The following is a 10,403-nucleotide window of genomic DNA, read 5'->3' on the forward strand; positions in this document are numbered from 1 at the left end:
TGATGTAAGAGTCATTCAACAGCATCCCTAAGATTTTTTTCACTTCATTTTGATGGGCCTAATCTGGCAAGAGATGAAAAGATGAATTTGCCTCAAAGTAAAATGACTCTCTACTGAAAGGTAATTTATATGTAACAAACAGTAAGTAACGCATTTCAAAAGATACTTGCAAAAGATGGAGTTTTAGCAGCCTGATATGCCTAAAGTTAATTTGAAATATGATGATTTGCTACTTATAGTCAACTGAATGCTTACTGAAGGTCTGTTGATACATTGGTTAGTATACTTAAAGTTAATTTGAAAAATGTTGATTTGCTATATATAGTCAACTGAATGCTTACTGAAAGTCTGTTGATACATTGGTTAGTATACCCAAAGTTAATTTGAAAAATGTTGAATTGCTACTTATAGTCAACTGAATGCTTACTGAATGTCTGTTGATACATTGGTTAGTATACCTAAGTTAATTTGAAATAATGACGAGTTGCTACTTATAGTCAACTGAATGCTTACTGAAAGTCTGTTGATACATTAGTTAGTATGCCTAAAGTTAATTTGAAATAATGATGAGTTGCTACTTATAGTCAACTGAATGCTTACTGAAAGTCTGTTGATACATTGGTTATTAACTACTGACAAAAATTCTCTTTGCTGTACTTGAATTACTGAAAAGTTATTGAAGATTTGTTGCGTGTCTGCTAATACGCTGTTGAACATGTTCATCTTTAATTGACAGCACATTACTAGCAGTTTCCTGACAAAATGTTTATTAGCCGTTTACATGTTACAGACAGTTTAATGATTGTTACAGAACATGTAATAGACCATCTACAGATACTATACTGATGAGAGTAAGTAGATAGTTAGTTGAAAAGTAACTGATAGCCAACAGACTATCTATAGGGGGACCATCAAAATAAAGTGTTACCGAAGTGAGCCCTATATCACACAATATCACAGCTGTCAATCATGACGTGACACCACCGCTTCTATATCATTAAATAACTAACTAAACACAAACTTATTTTAAAAACATTTGAATTTACATCAGCGTGATAAAAACTACAATAAATGACAGAAACCAGCTTCGGAAAAAAGATAATTGAAGTGTAATACATTTTTTTTGTTGGTCTCAAGTCCCATTGAATAACATGGGGAGACAGGCTTTATGACCTATACTGGGACCTGTCAATGGGGGGCGATCGAGAAGTTTTGTCTTCACTTTTCAGTGTTTGTGCAATTTTGTAGGAATTGTAATAAGGCGCTAAGAAAATTACCCATGAGGAGTTTTTTCAGCCAATGGAATCACGCTGGGGTCCTAGGGGAGACCGAATTGCCAGGGGGGACCGAATTGCTCATGACAGCGGCACGCTTGCTTTTGACACATTTCAACCAATCAGAATGAAGACCCAGAAAGAACCATTTTAATTTAAATGTCTAAAATGGTTGTAATTAAAAATTATTTAGGCAATCGCTCATAATCAAACAATCTTCTTATTTTTTAGTAATCAAACAGTCCTAAGCGGTAAACATTCTTTAAAATCATATAGTATAATAATGATGAGAACATAATACTTGGTATTGTAACAAATGTCTGCAGATAATGTCTACATCTTTATAATCGTTATTTTAGTTTAATTATACATTGGACAAACAAACTTTCTTCTAGCAAAGTAATTAATCAGATATTTGCCCAGAAAACCCTGTCCTCCCATCAATCAGCATGTTATGCTAAACTTACAAATATCACTTCATGTGATAACTTTATTTAAAATAAAGACATAACAGTAACAGAAAAGAAGAACTTTGTTTTTAGATGCAAGGCGAAGAAAACTAGTATTATGCAATCAAACCTATCTAGGATCTTACTTAATAAAATCACGGCGACCTATTTGGACACAACCTACAGCGAGATCATAGCATAAACAATAGAGGTTAAAATGCCAATGATAATTTTTATTCAAACAAATACTCATGCATACACTATTGTAACATTTTGTCCAAATATCATCGATATCATGTTAAAAATTCGTCCGATAAGTTGATTTAATTATTATGACATGCGGTATTAAAAACACCATATTTAAACACTTATTTTCTAAATATTACAAAACACATGTACTATCATAAATATACATCAAACTATATAAACATTGTACAGATGAGTATTAATAAATACGAAATAACAAGATTATACATCTTAAGAAAACTCACATCTTACCTGTTCAGATATAGAAATAAAATGGCTTCTGCCAACACTAAAGGAAACAGTCACAGCTCCCCTAGTTGTCAGGAGTAATTTTTCACGTGATAACGCTTGACCACGACCTGTTGAGTGATAAACCACCTTGCTTTCTCTGAAATGATAACAAAGTTTCAGTGTACTACTTTAACATAAATTCATATCGGACCAATTACTTTTAAACATTCTCATGACATAAAACATCATTATCTTACAAACGGCCATCTCAATAACACCACATTACATAGGCAATTTCTATTAAAAAACTTTTCATTTAAAATACATACAGATGTTTTTATGATTACTCTACAACATATACTATTTCAAAAACATTAAAAAAATATACCTGAAAATAACAACATATATAATCAACCCTTTGTTATGCCAATATCATGACACTAGGCTTGTTCGACTTCATGCGGCGCCGCAAGAACTGACAGCCGGATGAGGTCAAAGTACCGCTAGAATGAGTCAAGAAATCATATTTCGTCTCACTCTCGCGATACTTTGACGTCATCCGGCTGTCGATTCTTGTGGCGCCGCATGAATTCGAACAGATATCACAGCTGTGCAAGAACTAAAGTGAATAAGCTATAAAATAATGTTTTATACTTTTCAATATATTTCTATATTTTTTTTAACATTAGTAATACAACTGCACAAACACTCTTCACATAGTTTAGACAGAATCATTTCATGTGATACAACTCATGCACGCATAGCAAACTCAAACTTTTAAAAAGCACAAGAACAAAGCAGCAAAGAATTCAAGTAAAAAATATAGCTGCAAGCAGCAATGGCGGGCCCTCGCACGTTTATTTACCGCGACACGGTGCCTCAGAGAAAACGATGCACGGTGGGCAAGTGCATCAAGTGGGTAAATATCGGTGGACTATTTTATGTTGTTACTGACCCTTTTGGGGACTGTAGGAAAAAGAAACCCAACATTTTAGACAAATGGGGGCGCTAGTGAGCCACTTAAGAGACATGCCTATGTCTGACCTGTTTGTCCACATCTAACAGCCAAAAACTCTCATGTGTGTGCCAAATTTAAAGTTCAACTAAGCACGCCAAGAGCCTTAAACATGCCTGAAATTAAAGTAAATTAAAGTAAAGTTTGACGCATTGCCATGGGAACAGCGTTCGAGATGTCAAAAGTTCCTTCGCAATTTATCATCTACAATGTCTCGGCATCATGTTGACCACTTCTGGTGTCAATCGCATGAATCCCATAAGAGGAGTATTTAAAGGTTCACAGCATGTAACTGTCAGCCTTAAATATGCTGGAAAATGAAAGCAAAGTTTGACGCGTTGCCATTATCAAAAATCCCTTCACAATTTATCATCTACAATGTCTTGGAATCATGATCACCACGTTTGGTGTCAATCGCATGAATATCCTAGAAGTAGTATCTAAAAGTTCACTGCATGCAACTGTCAGCCTTTAATATGCTGGAAAATGAAAGCAAAGTTTGACACATTGCCATGGGAACAGCGTTTGAGATATCAAAAATCCCTTCACAATTTATCATCTACAATGTCTCAGCATTATGTTGACCACTTCTGGAGTCAACCACATTATTTCCTCAGGAGGAGTATTTAAACGTTTACCGCACGCAGATGTAAGGTTTAAATATGCCTTAAAAATGAAAGTAAAGTTTGACAGGTTGCCATGGGAACAGCGTTTGAGATATCAAAAATCCCTTCGCAATTTATCATCTACAATTTCTTGGCATCATGTTGACCACTTCTCGTGTCAATCACATGAAAATCCTAGGAGTTGTATTTAAAAGAACATTGCATGGAACTGTCAAAAAAATCATGCTTTGTGACTGACACACTTCCTGGCGCCTGGTGGTGGCGCTATACCCGGGAGTCACAATAGGCACATCGATGCGATCGGAATCTTCAGATGAACAAACACCCCGCGTGTCATCACAATAAGAAATTTTTTGCCTTAGATATTAGACACTTCCTATTTCTCTGAATTCGCCATAAATTTGTCGCCTCGCCATGGCAACACCATTCGAGATATCAAAAATCCCTTCGCAATTTAGCAAGTCCAATGTCTCGACATCATGTTCACCACGTTTGGTGTCAATCGCATGCATCCTCTAGGAGGAGTATTTAAAAGTTCAACGCATGCATTTTTTAAACAATCCAAAATAGCCGACTTCCTGTTGGGCGGAGCTTAAATGTTAGAGGGCGAAAGTTGTTCGGGTCGGTGAGATCTATATGCGTACAAACTCTCGTACATGTGTGTAAATTTTTGCGCGATCTGTGCCCCAATGTTTGTTTTTGCATTACAGGGGGCGCTACAGAGCTCCCTTACCACGCCCGTGTTTTAGCCTTTGCATGAGCCTAGTGGTATGAGACTCTGACATGTGTGCCAAGTTTCAAGAGTTTTCGAGTATGTTTAGGCACCCAAATTAGCTTAGTGTTGAAAACCTTTTTGTCAACACTTAACAGCCAACAACTCTGATGTGTTTGCCAAATTTAAATTTAATCTAAGCACGCCAAGAGCCTTAAATATGCCTGAAATAATAGTAAACTTTGATGCATTGCCATGGGAACAGCGTTCGAGATGTCAAAAATTCCTTCGCATTTTAGCATCTACAATGTCTCAGCATCATGTTGACCACTTTTGGTGTCAATCGCATGAATATCCTAGAAGGAGTATTTAAAAGTTCACTGCATGAAACTGTAAGGCTTAAATATGCCTTTAAAATGAAAGTAAAGTTTGACACGTTGCCATGGGAACAGCGTTCGAGATATCAAAAATCCCTTCGCAATTTATCATCTACAATGTCTCGTCATCATGTTGACCACTTTTGGTGTCAATTGCATGATTTTTCTAGAAGTATTTAAAAGAACATTGCATGGAACTGTCAAAAAAATCCAGCTTTGTAACTGACACACTTCCTGCCGCCTGGTGGTGGCGCTATACCCGGGAGTCACATTTTTTAAACAATCCAAAATGGCGGACTTCCTGTTGGGCGGAGCTAAAATGTTAGAGGGCGAAAGTTGTTCGGGTCAATGAGATCTATATGCGTACCAACTTTCGTACATGTGCGTACATGCTTGCCCAATCTGTGCACCAATGTTTGTTTTTGCATTACAGGGGGCGCTACAGAGCCCCTGGGCCACGCTCGTGTTTCAGCCTTTGCATGAGCCTAGTGGTACGGGACTCTGACATGTGTGCCAAATTTCAAGAGTTTTCGAGTATGTTAAGGGACCCAAATTAGGTCAAGTGTTGAAAAAAAAAAAATTAAAAATATAGCTGCAAGCAGCGATGGCGGGCCCTCGCACGTTATTTTACCGCTACACGGTGCGTCCGAGAAAACGATGCACGGTGAGCAAGTGCATCAAGTGGGTAAATATCAGTGGGCTTTTTCATGTTGTTATTGACCCATTTGGGGACTGTAGGTAAAAGAAACCCCACATTTTAGACAAACGGGGGCGCTGGTGAGCCACTTAAGAGACACGCCTATGTCTGACCTTTTTGTGCACACTTAACAGTCGACAACTCTGATGTGTGTGCCAAGTTTTAGGTTAATCTAAGCACGCCAAGAGCCTTAAACATGCCTAAAATGAAAGTAAAGTTTGACGGTTTGCCATGGGAACAGCGTTGGAGATATCAAAAATCCCTTCGCAATTTATCATCTACTATGCCTCGGCATCATGTTGACCACTTTTGGTGTCAATCGCATGAAAATCCTAGAAGGAGTATTTAAAAGAACATTGGATGGAACTGTCAAAAAAATCCACCTTTGTGACTGACACACTTCCTGGCACCTGGTGGTGGCGCTATACCCGAGACTCACAATAGGCACATCGATGCGTTCGGAATCTTCAGACGAACAAACGTCCTGCGTATCATTACAATAAGACATTTTTTGCCTTAGATATTAGACACTTCCTGTTTCTCTGATTTCGCCATGACTTTGTCGCTTCGCCATGGCAGAACCGTTCGAGATATCAAAAATCCCTTCGCAATTTAGCAAGTACAATGTCTCGACATCATGTTCACCGCGTTTGGTGTCAATCGCATAAATCCCCTAGGAGGAGTATTTAAAAGTTCATCACATGCGTTTTTGAAACAATCAAAAATGGCCGACTTCCTGTTGGGCGGAGCTAATAGGTTTAAGGGCGAAAGTTGTTCTGGTCGATGAGTTCTATATGTGTACCAACTCTCGTACATGTGCGTACATTTTTGCCCGATCTGTGCCCCAATGTTTGTTTTTGAATTACAGGGGGCGCTACAGAGCTCCCTTGCCACGCCCGTGGTCCGGCCTTTGCCCGGACCTGATGGCCGACGACTCTGATGTCTGTGCAAAATTTCAAGAGTTTTTGAGTATGTTAAGGCCCCCAAATTGCCCCGAAACGTAAAAAAAAAAAAAAAAAAAAAAAATAATAATAATAATAATAAATATAGCTGCAAGCAGCGATGGCGGGCCCTCGCACGTTTGTTTACCGCTACACGGTGCCTCCGAGAAAACGATGCACGGTGGGCAAGTGCATCAAGTGGGTAAATATCATGCTGCTACTGACCCATTTAGGTACTGTAGGTAAAAGAAACCCCACATTTTAGACAAACGGGGGCGCTAGTGAGCCACTAAATAGACACGCCTTTATCTGACGTTTTTGTCAACACTTAACAGCCGACAAATCTTATGTGTGTGCCAAATTTAAAGTTAATCTAAGCACACCAAGAGCCTTAAATATGCCTGACATAAAAGTAAAGTTTGACACGTTGCCATGGGAACAGCGTTAGAGATGTCAAAAATTCCTTCGCAATTTAGCGTCTACAATGTCTCAGCATCATGTTGACAACTTCTGGTGTGAATTGCATTATTTCCCTAGAAGGAGTATTAAAAAGAACATTGCATGCGACTGTCAGGCTTAAATAAGCCTTTAAAATGAAAGTAAAAAGTTTAACGCGTTGCCATGGGAACAGCGTTTGAGATATCAAAAATCCCTTCACTATTTATCATCTCCAATGTCTCGGCATCATGTTGACCACGTTTGGTGTCAATCGCATGAATATCCTAGAAGGAGTATTGAAAAGTTCACTGCATGGGCTTAAATATGCCTTTAAAATGAAAGTAAAGTTTGACGCGTTGTCATGGGAACAACGTTTGAGATATCAAAAATCCCTTCGCAATTTATCATCTACTATGTCTTGGCATCATGTTGACCACTTTTGGTGTCAATCGCATAAACATTCTAGGACGAGTATTTAAAAGAACATCACATGGAACTGTCAAAAAAATCAACCTTTGTGACTGCAACACTTCCTGGCGCCTGGTGGTGGCGCTATACCCGAGACTTACAATAGGCACATCGATGCGATCGGAATCTTCAGACGAACAAACACTCCGTGTGTCATCACTATAAGACATTTTTTGCCTTAGATATTAGACACTTCCTGTTTCTCTGATTTCGCCATGACTTTGCCGCTTCGCCATGGCAACACCGTTCGAGATATCAAAAATCCCTTCGCAATTTAGCAAGTCCAATGTCTTGACATCATGATCACCACATTTGGTGTCATTTGCATGAATCCCCTAGGAGGAGTATTCAAAAGTTCACCGCATGCATTTTTTAAACAATCCAAAATGGCGGACTTCCTGTTGGGCGGAGCTAAAATGTTAGAGGGCGAAAGTTGTTCGGGTCGATGAGATCTATATGTGTACCAACTTTCGTAAATATGCGTACATGTTTGCCCGATCTGTGCACTCCTGTTTGTTTTTGCATTACAGGGGGCGCTACAGAGCCCCCGTGCCACGCCCGTGTTCCAGCCTTTGGCTTTCGGCGATCACGGACGACTCTGATGTCTGTGCCAAATTTCAAGAGTTTTCGAGTATGTTAAGGCCCCCAAAATGTCCAAAAGTGTTGAAAAAAAAAAATAATAATAATAAAATATAGCTGCAAGCAGCGATGGCGGGCCCTCGCACGTTTTTTTAACGCTACACGGTGCCTCCGAGAAAACGATGCACGGTGGGCACGTGCATCAAGTGGGTAAATATCAGTGGTCTATTTCATGTTGCTACTGACCAATTTGGGTACTGTAGGTAAAAGAAACCCCACATTTTAGACAAACGGGGGCACTAGTGAGCCACTTAATAGACACGCCTTTATCTGACCTTTTTGTCAACACTTAACAGCCGACAACTCTAAATTTGGCACACACATCAAAGTTAATCTAAGCACGCCATGAGCCTTAAATATGCCTGAAATTAAAGTAAAGTTTGAAGCGTTGCCATGGCAACAGCGTTCGAGATGTCAAAAAATCCTTCGCAATTTAGCATCTACAATGTCTCAGCATCATGTTGACCACTTTTAGTGTCAATCGCATAAACATTCTAGGAGGAGTATTTAAAAGAACATCACATGGAACTGTCAAAAAAATCAACATTTGTGTCTGCAACACTTCTTGGCGCCTGGTAGTGGCGCTATACCCGAGACTCACAATAGGCACATCGATGCGATCAGAATCTTCAGACGAACAAACACCCCGTGTGTCATCACAATAAGACATTTTTTACCTTAGATATTAGACACTTCTTGTTTCTCTGATTTCGCAATGAATTTGTCGCCTCGCCATGACAGAACCGTTCGAGATATCAAAAATCCCTTCGCAAATTAGCAAGTACAATGTCTCGGCATCATGTTCACCACGTTTGGTGTCAATCCCATGAATCCCCTAGAAGGAGTATTCAAAAGTTCACCGTATGCATTTTTGAAACCATCTAAAATGGCCGACTTCCTGTTGGGCGGAGCTAATAGGTTTGATTGTGAAAGCTGTTCGGTCGATGGGATCTATATACGTACCAACTCTCGTACATGTGTTTACATGTTTGCCCGATTTGTGCACCAATAATTTTTTTGCATTATAGGGGGCGCTACAGAGCACTACCGCCACGCCCGTGTTCCAGCATTTGCCCGGTCCTAATGGCCAATGACTTTGAGGTCTGTGCCAAATTCCCGGTGTTTTCGAGCATGTTAAGGCACCCAAAGTGCATGCCAAGTGCTTAAATATGCCTGAAAATGAAAGTAAAATTTTACGTGTTGCCATGGGAGCAGCATTCGAGATATCAAAAATCCCTTCGCAATTTATCATCTACAATGCCTCAGCATCATGTTGACCACTTTTGGTGTCAATCGCATGAAAATCCTAGGAGGAGTATTTAAAAGAACATCGCATGGAACTGTCAAAAATCCACCTTTTGTGACTGCCACACTTCCTGGTGCCTGTTGGTGGCGCTATACCCAAAACTCACAATATGCACATAGATGCGATCGGAATCCTTGGCCGAACATACACACTGCGTTTCATCCCAATAAGAAATTTTTTGCTTTAGATATTAGACACTTCCTGTTTCTCTGAATTCGCCATAAATTTGTGGCCTCGCCATGGCAACACCGTTCGAGATATCAAAAATCCCTTCGCAATTTAGCAAGTCCAATGTCTCAGCATCATCTTCACCACGTTTGGTGTCAATCGTATGAATTCCCTAGGAGAAGTATTTAAAAGTTCATGACTGACACACTTCCTGGCGCCTGGTGGTGGCGCTATACCCGGGAGTCACAATAGGCACATCAATGCGATCGGAATCTTCAGAAGAACAAACACTCCGCATGGCATCACAATAAGACTTTTTTTGCCTTAGATATTAGACACTTCCTGTTTTTCTGAATTCGCCATGACTTTGTCGCCTCGCCATGGCAGAACCGTTCGAGATATCAAAAATCCCTTCGCAATTTAGCAAGTCCAATGTCTTGACATCATGATCACCACGTTTGGTGTCAATCCCATGAATCCCCTAGAAGGAGTATTTAAAAGTTCACTGCATGCATTTTTTAAACAATCCAAAATGGCTGACTTCCTGTTGGGCGGAGCTAAAATGTTAGAGGGCGAAAGTTGTTCGGATCGATGAGATCTATATGCGTACCAACTCTCGTACATGTGCGTACATGTTTGCACGATCTGTGCACCAATGTTTTTTCTTGCATTACAGGGGGCGCTACAGAGCCCCTGTGCCACGCCCGTGTTCCAGCCTTTGCCCGTTCGCAATGACGGACGACTCTGACGGCTGTGCCAAATTTCAAGAGTTTTCGAGTATGTTAAGGCACCCAAAATGCCCAAAAGTGTTAAAAA

The sequence above is a fragment of the Misgurnus anguillicaudatus genome, chromosome 8, assembly GCF_027580225.2.
Source record: "Misgurnus anguillicaudatus chromosome 8, ASM2758022v2, whole genome shotgun sequence".
Classification (NCBI taxonomy): domain Eukaryota; kingdom Metazoa; phylum Chordata; class Actinopteri; order Cypriniformes; family Cobitidae; genus Misgurnus; species Misgurnus anguillicaudatus.